Raw genomic sequence first — 12,471 nt, forward strand, 5'->3', positions numbered from 1 at the left:
TGGAGGAGGGATATCCCTAGAAACTGCTGCTAAGAAGTGTTGGGAACAAACCTCTTCAACTCCTACCTGCCTCTCAGGACCCAGATCAAATTTCACCTTCTCTCTGTGACACACTGGTATTTCAACATTTTCTGAGGGTTGCCCACATGCCAGGACCAGCATTAGATGCCAGAGATACAAACATGAAAAAGAGGGTCTCCCTCTAAATTCCTAGCATATGTTTTCATTCACTTGCTATCTTATCATTTTTTCCCTCTACATATAAGACTCTAAGTCCAAATGACAGCAAAATTTCTATAAATTTAATTCAACATAGTTTCATTGGCCTCAAGCTTTGTGGCAAGCCCCATGTTAGGTGTTAAAGACAGAAAGATATCCTCAAGTAGCTTGCAGTCTAACCTGTATGTCTACTACAGTATACATATGAATAGCCAGTTGGCTATGAGGGTAAATCCTTTAATGCTCTGACTAGATTAAACTGAGATTAAAATGTATATTCTCTTTTTCAACTGTGTCATTTTTTATTTCACTTCAGCCCTTGAAGATGCCACATGAAGAACCCTTAGGTCCAACTCTAATTATACTTTACACTAACAAGGATTTTATTATGCTAACCATTGCAACAAGTCCTTCATATTATGAATATGTAGGGCTAACTTTCACACATTACCATATATTTCAGCATTCCTTATAATTATTTGAGGCAGATGAGGGGGCAAAAAATGTTTAATTTTCTATTTTGGGGAATACTTTGTTATTGGTGGTAGTGGCATTGGGATAGTGTTAATGGGGATTTCTTGGTGTCTTTAGTGCTTATCATTATATAACTGCCATATATTATTTTGTGTATTATTTGATTTAGTGTTACCTACTTGGATCAGTTTCTTTTTCAGGTTTCTGTATGTGTTTGTTTTCCTTTTGAAGAAAAATCAACAATTAAATTGCCAGTGATAGACATATCAGTAGGACCATTCTTAAGAAATATGGAGAGATAATCTCTCTTCTCTTAAAGTCTGTGAGTTATCTCCACTACAGTGCCCTTTTTTTTTTCTTTTTATTTTGTAACTGGAAGATTGTACTTTTTTTTTTTATTATTATGTTATGTTAATCACCATACATTACATCATTAGTTTTTGATGTAGTGTTCCATGATTCATTGTTTTCGTATAACACCCAGTGCTCCATGCAGAATGTGCCCTCCTTAATACCCATCACCAGGCTAACCCATCCCCCACCCCCCTCCCCTCTAGAACCCTCAGTTTGTTTAAGGCACTCAACAATGGTAGACTACTGACTACTGAACACTTAACTGCTACCTAGGATGTATTTTCATTTGTTGGCTTTTCTAAGTAATTACTTGCCAGAAAGGAAGGGGAATGGATGAAAGTATCTATTCTGACACCTCCTGAAATGGAAGTGTTAGTTGACTATATCTGTTACATCACCCTGCACCCATTCAGCATCACTAATCACAATGCTAAGTGACCTTTTACTTTATTCGGCATTAAGCTTGTACTGCTTGACCTTTGAGCGTCAAGCAGGCCTTTCCCCAGCACCCTGCTGTATCTTTAGTACTAAACTCTTGAATCATTATCCATCCTGAAGATCTGCCTTGCCTTAGAGGTACTCTGACATTTGCTAAGACTTCCCAGTGGACTTTGCAGACATTTCCAGATCATGACAGTGTCATTTGATATCTTGATTTTAAACATCATCAGAGTGGCTTGTGCTAAAGAATCTGAACTAAAAAGAAAGTCATAAAATAAAAACAACAAGGCTATTTCTTCTGTGTTTATTAAGATGGCATGGAAAAAATACTTTGTTTTTTTATTATGAATACAGCCATAAAATCATAAATATTTTTCAAGTGATCAATAGTAGAAAAGATACAAAGTGGCTCATTTGAAAGAGGGTTTATCTTTGGATAAGCCTTACAGTTGTTAATAATACCAATTATAATAAAACTATGGTTACCTGATATGCTATTATTTATTAACTAATTTTACAATCTGTGAACATAGTAAGATAAAGCTTCTCTCCTCATTTTGCAGGTGAGGAGACTGAGGATTAGAGAGGTTAAATGACTCATTCCTAGTTTCCTGGCTTGAATGATGCTAAGCAAAATTTGAGCCTAGGATCTCTGAGTCCAAATTCTGTGCTCTTTCCACTATACATCTACTTACAACATGAAATTTGAGGCAGATCATTCAGGAACTTTAACTGGCAAGGCAGCCTGTATTCAGGACAGAACTTAAAACTAAGGTAGATACTAAGGCAACTGTAATTATTCAGTTCATGTTAGTCTAGGCTGTAGGCAAGGGGAATACCTCGGTTATAATTACCTACTCCAACATAACCACTTTGTGGTACACATTCACACAGACACCCCCAAAAGTAAGTATAATTGGATTATGCAAATTAATTTTGTATTGGTCCAAAAATAACTCAAACCTTAGAATTATATTTCCTTCACGTACTAAATTAGTTATGACAAAATTTCAAACTCTTGTCTTCATTCTGCTAATTAATTTTTTTCTTAATTCATAATAAACCCTCATACAATTGAAGCACATCTGAAAAGACTAGAAATCTATTTTATTTATCTTACAATCTGTAAAGGGAGTATTATAAAAATTAATAAGGCTTCCTAGAGTAGGAAATAAAAGTTTTAAAAATGAAGTAACAATAAACATTAAGCTCTTTAAATATGTAAGAGGGATATAGAATTAGAAAGCAACCTGGGGGGGGACCAATTGGAAGGATTGATGACAATGAAAGTAAATGCATTTTAGGATATTTGGCAGATTAATCCTTTAGTTTTATGCCTTCAGAGATATGAGGCCAGTAGCATGTCTAAATCTAGGCTTATATTACCATCTAATTTTCATCAACACTGTGAAGAAAGGTGAAATTAAAAAAAAAAACTATCACTATGTGGAGGATTTTTTTAATTGAAGGATAATTTTACATTTACCATTTCTCCTTCAATTTCAAACATTAACACTTTAATTACTTCAAGGAAATAGTTTATTCTATCAAAAAGTTAAGGAAACTGAAGTAGGAGTTTGCAGTTGACACTCAACTGTTCTGAGTTCACTGAAAGTGAAATACCAAACTGCCAGGGATAAACTACAGGAAGCTCTCTTGAGGCTCATGAGTGGGCTGAGAAGTGGCAGATGAGGTTACGTGTGGGTAAGGTAATGCATTTAGGGGGAAAAAAAAATGAACGTTAAATAAGCCAGGTTGCATTCACAGGCTGGCAGGCTGCTGCTTCTCAGTTCCAATCTTGAAAAGGGATCTAACAGTGACTGGTAACTGTTCCCTGAAAAAAAATTATTTCAGGAAGGTACTGTACCCCCAAAGGTCAACATTTTGCTGGTCAACATCTGGAAAGAGACTGGCATCTAAACAGAAGTCATTCTACTTCCTTAGTACAGGATCAAGGTCCTCCAGACTTAATGTAATTCTGGTTGCCCCTTCTTTTTTTTTTTAATTTTATCATTTTTTTTTTTTTTAGTGTTCCATGATTCATTGTTTGCATATAACACCCAGTTCTCCATGCAGTACGTGCCCTACTTAATACCCATCCCAGGCTAACCCATCCCTCTACCCCCTCCCCTCTAGAACCCTAAATTTGTTTCTCAGAGTCCATAGTCTCTCATGGTTCGTCTCCCCCTCTGATTTCCCCCCCTTCATTTTTTCCTTCCTGTTATCTTCTTCTTCTTCTTCTTCTTTTTTTTTTAAAGATTTTATTTATTTTTTAGAGAGCAAGCGAGAGAGAAACAGCATGAGAGGGGAGAGGGTCAGAGGGAGAAGCAGGCTCCCCGCTGAGCCAGGAGCCTGATGTAGGACTCGATCCCAGGACCCTGGGATCATGACCTGAGCTGAAGGCAGACGCTTAACCATCTGAGCCACCCAGGCGCCCCCCCCCTTTTTTTTTTAACTTATAATGTATTATTTGTTTCAGAGGTACAGGTCTGTGATTCAACAGTCTTGCACAATTCACAGCGCTCACCATAGCACATACCTTCCCCAATGTCTATCACCCAGTCACCCCATCCCTCCCAACCCCCACCACTCTAGCAACCCTCAGGTTGTTTCCTGAGATTAAGAATTCCTCATATCAGTGAGATCATATGATACATGTCTTTCTCTGATTGACTTATTTCGCTCAGCATAATACCCTCCAGTTCCATCCACGTCATTGCAAATGGCAAGATTTCATTCCTTTTGATGGCTGCATAATATCCCATTGTATATATATACCCCATCTTCTTTATCCATTCATCTACCAGTGGACATCTTGGCTCTTTCCATGGTTTGGCTATTGTGGACATTGCTGCTATAAACATCAGGGTGCATGTACCCCTTCGGATCCCTACATTTGTATCTTTGGGGTAAATACCCAGTAGTGCAATTGCTGGGTCATATGGTAGCTCTATTTTCAACTTTTTGAGGAACCTCCATACTGTTTTCCAGAGTGGCTGCACCAGCTTGCATTCCCACCAACAGTGTAGGAGGGTCCCCCTTTCTCCGCATCCTCGCCAACATCTGTTGTTTCCTGACTTGTTAATTTTAGCCATTCTGACTGGTGTGAGGTGGTATCTCATTGAAGTTTTGATTTGGATTTCTCTGATGCCGAGCGATGTTGAGCACTTTTTCATGTGTCTGTTGGCCATTTGGATGTCTTCTTTGGAAAAATGTCTTCATGTCTTTTGCACATTTCTTGATCAGATCATTTGTTCTTTGGGTGTTGAGTTTGATAAGTTCTTTATGGATTTTGGATACTAGCCCTTTATCTGATATGTTGTTTGCAAATATTTTCTCCCGCCCCTTCTTTTTAAAAAGCTGTATCAGATAGGAGAAAACATTTGCACTGAACCAGCAAATAGTGAGGATTCCCTGCTATGAAAGGGTAAAAAATTAAGGCTCTTCTGTTGGGAAAGATAATGGCTGAGTGAGGCTATGCTCAGAGTCCATCAAATCATAACATCATAACAGGTTTGGATAGGATATACACAAACCTGTTTACCAAACCCAAGAGTATTGGAACTAAGGAGTATCCTTGAAAGATTACAGAGGTAAACAATGGGGAATGGGAAGAATTATATCTGACTTATGGAATAAGTTACCCCGGAAGTTGTAAAGAAATAGGATGTTTTAAAAAGTAAAGTAATCCAGGTCAATTCATGCATTGTAAACACATTGTTAGCAAATAGAAGGTTAGAGAAGCAGAGGACAAACCATTCTTTTCTATAGAGGTGACTCGCAAGAAATAGAATTGGGAGGCTAAATAGATTATGAGTATGGTATTCTTTAGGTTTTTAGTTTAAAAATTTATTAAAAATAAAAAATGTATTAAAAGTGTTATTATTGAAGATGGTAATGCATTTTGGATTACAAAACTCCTTGTTCTTGTCCTACTTTTTTTTTTTGTAAAGATTTATTTATTTATTTGAGAGAGCGAGAATGAGAGAGAGAGAGAGAGTACATGAGAGGGGGGAGGGTCAGAGGGAGAAGCAGGCTCCTCGCCGAGCAGAGAGCCGGATGCGGGACTCGATCCAGGGACTCCAGGATCATGACCTAAGCTGAAGGCAGTCGCTTAACCAACTGCGCCACCCAGGCGCCCTCTTGTCCTACTTTTTTGACTTCACATTTGTTTATATAAAACACCATCCTGTCAAAATGATGGACTTAGAAATTCAGGCTCAGTGCTTGTGGAGGCACTATGGTGTAGTGGTTCAGGTTATAGGGTTTGAAACTTCACTGATGTCCACTCCTTATTAACTGCATGGTCTTGAGCAAGATTTTTAATTTCTTGGAGGCACATACTCATTTGTAAAATGGCTCATAATACCTACCCTATAGGATTGATTGAAGAATCATTGATATGTAAGATATGCAAGTCACTTAACAAAGTGCATGGCACCTAGTAAACGCTAAGTAAATGGCAGTTCTTACTGTTATTGTGGGCTTTAGAGCCATGTGCATTATCCTGAATTCAAAAGCTTGTAAGAGATGTGATGGATAAGGTGTGCCTCCATTTTCCTAATATGATTTAAGTTTTTTGACCATTTTGAATATAGGTAGCCGTTTGGAAATGTAGATGACACAGTAAAATATCTAATTATGATAACAATTTTAATTATACAGATATATTCAAATTGCATATGGTGTAAAATAATATCTTCATGAAGAACCCCTGCTTTCTTCCCCCACCATCCCATTTTGTAAATCAGTTTTATTCAAATTCTTCACAAATATCTCTGACATCAATGTTTCTATAAGCGTGAGAACCAATTTTGAGTCACCTAACAGCTTTCTGGAAGACACTACATTCATGTTCATCTAAGTTGTTAAGTAAAGATACAACACTAATCAGTGTATGCTAGCATCACTGTCATTTTGATGTCAAGCCACAAATATCCATTTGCATAACACTAGGTAAGTTGATTATTCCATTCATTCTAAATGTCTGTATTTTTTTATCTTCTCTAGGTATTTACTGTATTGCAATTTTAAGTGATCTTTCAAAGTCTTTTTTTCAATGATATCCAACAGTTAATACTATAAAGTCACACCCTGTAAATAATCCTTAGGTCTATGTTACATTTCATTGCCTTTAACCCCCCCAATTCTGTAAATTTGCCTCTATAATCACCTAAAACTCATATTAATTGAGGTCCCAGACTGTGTTCTCTAAAGAGTACTTTAATATTAAAAATAAAATAATTTAGATAAGGCCCCTTACAATTAAAGAATTTATTAAGTACTTGAATAAAAGATATTTTCCCTTTTTTTCTGAGATATAACTGAAGTGGGGAGGCATGCCTTATATTTAGGAAGATAGGAATATATATTTTCTTGAAAGTTATATCCAATTATATAACCTTGAAAGCATTCAGGTTTCTTATTTTTATTCATTCCATATATGTGTTAAGTGCTGGGATGATGCAAATGTATGAGACAGTGTTCTTGGTGTCATAAGAATTTTCAAACCTTGGAGAATATTTAATTCAATAAAAAGTACTGAACACCTACTCTGTGTAGAGCATTTGCAGAAAAATATGAGTTGCAGCCTCTGTCCTCAATAGCTTACAAACTGTTCCAAGGCAATAAAACAAATAAATAATTCTTACCTGGGAAAATAAAGAAGCTACAAACTGCTCTGGGGTTCATAGATAGGAGAAGCCATATTCAGTTGAGAAATATCAGAAAAAGCTTTAGGAAGTCATTCATATTTGAGATGAAATATAAAGGATGTGTAAGACAGGCATTTGGAGTAGTCAGAAAGGGGACCAGAGCCTAATAAGGGGGGGTGAAATGATGTGAACAAAGACCTGGTAGAAGAAAAGCAAGAAGAAATATTCAGGAACAATGAGTAGTCCAATTAGATGTAATGTAGAACTCATGGGAACAATGGTGATACAAGGCTGGGCTGTGAATGAGATTAGGCTAGATTGTAAAAACCAACTGTGACTGCACATCCTTAGAGCTTACAGCTGAGGCTACTGGCTGGCTGATGAACCCACAAGTGTAGGTAGTGTGCTACATGAGGGGCAAGTCTTTCATTAACACCACAAGGGTCTCTGATAGTAATTCTTTCTACAAATATAATTTTAAAAAACAATTAAAAAGTAAATAAAACTGTGAGGAGACCAAAGTCATCTGGGAGAGAGAAGAATAGATTGAGAAAAATTTTAGAGACTTATCAGAGGAATTGAAGACCATTTGGATATTGGGGTTCAAAGCATTGAAGAATTGGCAATGATTAGGTATATAGCTGTATCATTTAGTTATACAGTTTTGCCAGAGTAATCAACAAATTTGGCCATGTTGATATTATACATAATATGTGAGGGGCTTGCAGACGTGGCTCAGAAGGCAGTTCACATAAGGAAAAAAAGACGTGAGGAGAGGAAGTCTACAGGGAAAAAAAACATACACAATAAATCATCACATGGAAAAACACACCTTTCACCATCAAGTGAAGAAACTCAAATTAAAATAACAGTAAGGTGGAGGGGTACCTGGGTGGCTCAGTTGGTTAAGCATCCAACTCTTGATTTTGGCTCAGGTCATGATCTCAGGGGCCTGGGTTCAAGCCCTGTGCCAGGCTCCATGCTGGGTGTGGAGCCTGCTTAAGATTCTCTCTCTCCCCCCCCTCTCCCCCCCCCCAGTTCACATTCTCTCTCTCTCTCTCTCAAAAATAAAACAATAGTAAGGTAGAAACATATATCTATTAGAATGTCTAAGCACAAAGTGAGGTGTTGGGAGAGCTGTAGGGAAACAGGTAATAATAGTTTGATGGTGGTTCCATCGCCTGACAATTCATGGAAATGTCTACACAAAACAATGTTAAGTGAAAGAATTAGATCACGGGGCACCTGGGTGACTCATTTGGTTAAGCGTCTGCCTTCGGCTCAGGTCATGATCTCGAGGTCCTGGGATTGAGCCCTGCGTCAGGCTCCCTGCTCAGCAGAGAGCCTGCTTCTCTCTCTCCCTCTGTTGCTCCCCCTGCTTGTGCTCTCTTTCTATCTGTCTCTCTCTGTGTCAAATAAATAAATAAATAATCTTTTTAAAAAAAGGAAAAAAAAGAATTAGATCACAAGAGAGTATATAAACACTGATTATATCTATAATGTGTGTATGTTGAGACATATTAGAAGAGAATTTGAAGGAATATAGTTTAATGTGCATTTGCATTTTCTTTCTGGAACAGTTATTTAAGTGCATTGTAATTTGAAAAGAATGAAATGAAAAATGATTCCCCATCATACCCCTAAAACACATAACACACATCTTTGCAAATAGATCGTGGTAAATATGATGTTCAGTGTTTGAGATGTTGCAACATTATCTATAAATCAGGGATGTAATTGAAGTTGTAGTTCCCTTCATTATCTTCCATAGGCTGATGAGGCATTTTTGATCACTGTTTATTATAGTAATGAGAAAAGAGGAAATCTTTTCCTCATAAATCCTGACAATCTGCATTTTAAATCTTTCCTCTGTATAAATTCTTTCCCCCCCTAAATAAATACACAAAGAGTAAGCTTGTTATTGCTTATTTTCTCTACCTTCCTCTCAATACTCAGTAGCTCATTCTTGACCTTTACCTGTCAGTTGATAGTTGTTCTCCCTTCCCCCAGGTTGGCACACACAGCTAAGGTTCAGATTTATATGCAGCTAACACTGAATGAATTGAATGCCTACTATGTACCACACATTGTTCCTTGGTACTCTACAGAGAAGATTTTATTTGATCTTGATAGTAACCATGTGAGGTCTGAAATATTATCCCTATCCTTGTTTGACAAAAACTAGGCATCAGTTCAGTAGGCAATTCTCTTCAGAGCCTAGGACATTGCTCTTTTCTGCCATGGTGCTTTTCAAGGGGCTAGTTCCCAACAAAAAGAAGGCACACTGTGTGTTATGGCTCATAGTATAGTTTTTAACATATACAATAATTTTTTAGAAAGCTGCATATTTTTAAGAGAAATCTTTTTTTAAAAAAGTGTGCTGCTTTTCCTCATTTAATGTATACTGTTGCTATAAAAATTATTATAAGGGCATATAGAAGATTTGATACAAAGCAATTCAAAATTATATAAGCAGTTTAAGTGGAATCCAAACATGAAGCAAGATTGTCTACTTAATGATTTCAATTAAATAAAACTTATGAGCTACATAATAAAATTAAAAAATAAATAAAACGAGCTGATAAAAAAATTGGAAGTTTTATTTAAATTAGTGCATGATGTTGACATGCTGACTAATTACAACAGGAAATTAACATAGCATTACATAATACAACACATAAGGCAAACAAGGAAACTTTTGAAGTAAGGTGTGGGAAATCATAAATAGCAAGTGATAAGGACTAAATAGAAGCATCAAGGGGTAATTAGTACAATAAAGTATATTAACTATGAGAATGTTTTCTGACTCATCATATATTATTAAGGCTGCATTGGGATGATTGCAATACTAGCTTCTATGTGACTGCTGGAATGTTAACTGAGATTGGAAATGTGCACCAGATGATAACCCATATTTTAAGGTGGGGGAAGAAGGGGGTACTTGTATGAAGCACATAGAGAGATGAACTGAAAAACTGTCTTATTTGAACAAAAAAAGGAAGAGTCTGGGAGGAAAGGTAAATATTTTAGAAATAGGAAATGTGACTATAATGTAATAAGATTCATATATGTAAACCATGTATACACAGACTTCCATCTTCTTTTGCTTTTAGTCACACTATGTTTATGGCTCACAGGAGTAAGAAACCTTGATAAGAAGGTAGTTGTACAGGGGCGCCTGGGTGGCTCAGTCGTTCAGTGTCTGCCTTCAGCTCAGGTCATGATGCCAGGGTCCTGGGATCGAGACCAGCATCAGCTCTCTGCTCAGTGGGAAGCCTGCTTCTCCCTCTCCCACTCCCTCTGCTTGTGTTCCCTCTCTCGCTGTCTCTCTCTCTGTCAAATAAATAAATAAAATCTTTAAAAAAAAAAAAAGGAGGTAGTTGTACAGAAAAAGAATTTGAGTTAAAATCAGTGAAAGGAACAACATTTATAGCATTTTAAAACAGGTATCCAAAAATAAGTGGCATAAAGAATGCATGCAAAAAAGGTATTGCTTTCTAGTCAAGTTCTAAATACTTCTGTTGATAATGTACAGCTCACTGTACATTATCAGAGAATAACTGGAAATAAAGACTTTATGAAACAGACCTCCCATTTAACTTTTTCCTCTGACAGTTGGCTTTGAATCATAGTTTATTACCATTCAACCTAAATTAAAATACCCAGCTCACAGCAAAACCGTACAAACAGTATCTCAAATACTAAAACACATATTGTATGTAAATAACTTTAAGATTAGGATAAAGATTGATAAAAAGCAATGACAGTGTACATTAACATGATACCAGCAGCTCTTGAGCTCCTTCCATCAACAATGTGGAACAGGTTGAAATTACCAGAAAGGGCAGTGCACTGACTTTTCTAACTTAAATTTGCAAGTAGATGAGCTTTTAACTTTTCAATCTAAACTATACAGAAATCTAATGCCTTTTAATAAAGATGTGGGGCCAAACATCAAATATATACATATATAGATATATGTACATATGTTTGTGTCTAGGTACATATATCTACCCATCCCAAAGCGTATCTCACCAAGACATTAGCCCAGACAGCTGTGTTCTTTTCTTTTCAGGTCTTTGTGTAAATGTGTACTTTAAGGACTTTGTGGGCAGTACATGATATAAATGTGTTTATAGGAGATATATATAAAACATCATCATTATCGGATTTATATGTAGGATCCAGTGGACTTTTCCTTACCAAAGAACTAAAATACTGAATGTTGTGTTATAAAATTACAGGAGTTTTAAACTTATTGTTACTCCCTAATTACTTTCTTTAGAATGGTTATCATACAGGATCATCAGAATATCTGTCATATTATCTCTCTTCATGACTACATATTTTATAAAATTGTGATTATATATTATCCAATAAATGAATGATAGAATAATTATGGTTATATGGTTCATTATCTTACATCCCTTTCCCTACTTTAAGCTTCTCAGTTCCATATCTTCATTGTGCAGAGTATTTACAACAAGTTAGTTCTCTTTTCTGGAAGTCAGTATCATCATCTATAAAATGAGAGGTTAATCTTCATGTAATCCATAAATTCCCTTCCAGCTCTAAATTTCCATGTTTCAATGGTTATCCCCAAATTATTATCCAAGTTCATAAGGTTCTTTTTAGAAATAGATATCTCAAAAAAAAAAAAAAAACACTTTAGTGACCTGCATGGATTGAGAACTGATGTGGTATTAAAAACTCCTTTTTGCTTGAATCTTTTTTCTAAAGATTTTATTTATTTATTTGACAGAGAGAGAGAGCGAGCACAAGCAGGGGGAGCAGCAGAGGCAGAAGGAGAAGCACGCTCCCCGCTGAGTGGAGAGCCCAGTGAGGGGCTCGATCCCAGGACCCTGGGATCATGACCTGAGCCAAAGGCAGGCACTTAACAGACTGAGCCACCCAGGTGCCTCTTTTGCTTGAATCTATGATGAGGGATGGACATGTTTGAAAATGTTTAGCCCAAGAAAAGCAAAAGTACAGGGATAGTTGGTCTTCAGGTTCATGATAAAATGGTGACTAGTTAAAACTCTCTTGCTGAAGGACAGACAAAGAGGGAGCAAACTATACCGAATCCTGGAGTGGATAATGTAATGGTGCATCTAAAAATGCTATAGAAGCTGGAGATGCTTAGGGAAGGTAACCATGTGGTGCAAAATATCAACTAATTTCCCTTCTAGAGTGCTTCAAAGCCCGAGAGTCAAAAACTGAGCTAGTAGGGGAGGAGTGCATAGCAAGATTAGAGCTATTTCTCATAATTCGACAGGAAGGCACTTAAGGCATTTATTTATATACTTATTAATAATTTATTTTTCTGAGC

General features: G+C 36.6%; 1 protein-coding gene and 1 pseudogene across 1 annotated transcript in view; both read left to right on the top strand.

The window, feature by feature from the left end:
- The window catches only part of DIAPH2 (diaphanous related formin 2), a 959,330-nt gene that overhangs the window by 910,862 nt on the left and 35,997 nt on the right, over positions 1-12,471 (top strand). The window lies entirely within an intron of this gene.
- LOC118026115 lies at positions 7,479-7,613 on the top strand (annotated as a pseudogene).

This window comes from Mirounga leonina, unplaced genomic scaffold, assembly GCF_011800145.1.
Source record: "Mirounga leonina isolate KUSES-001 unplaced genomic scaffold, KU_Mleo_1.0 Mir_204, whole genome shotgun sequence".
In the NCBI taxonomy this organism is placed as follows: Eukaryota; Metazoa; Chordata; class Mammalia; order Carnivora; family Phocidae; genus Mirounga; species Mirounga leonina.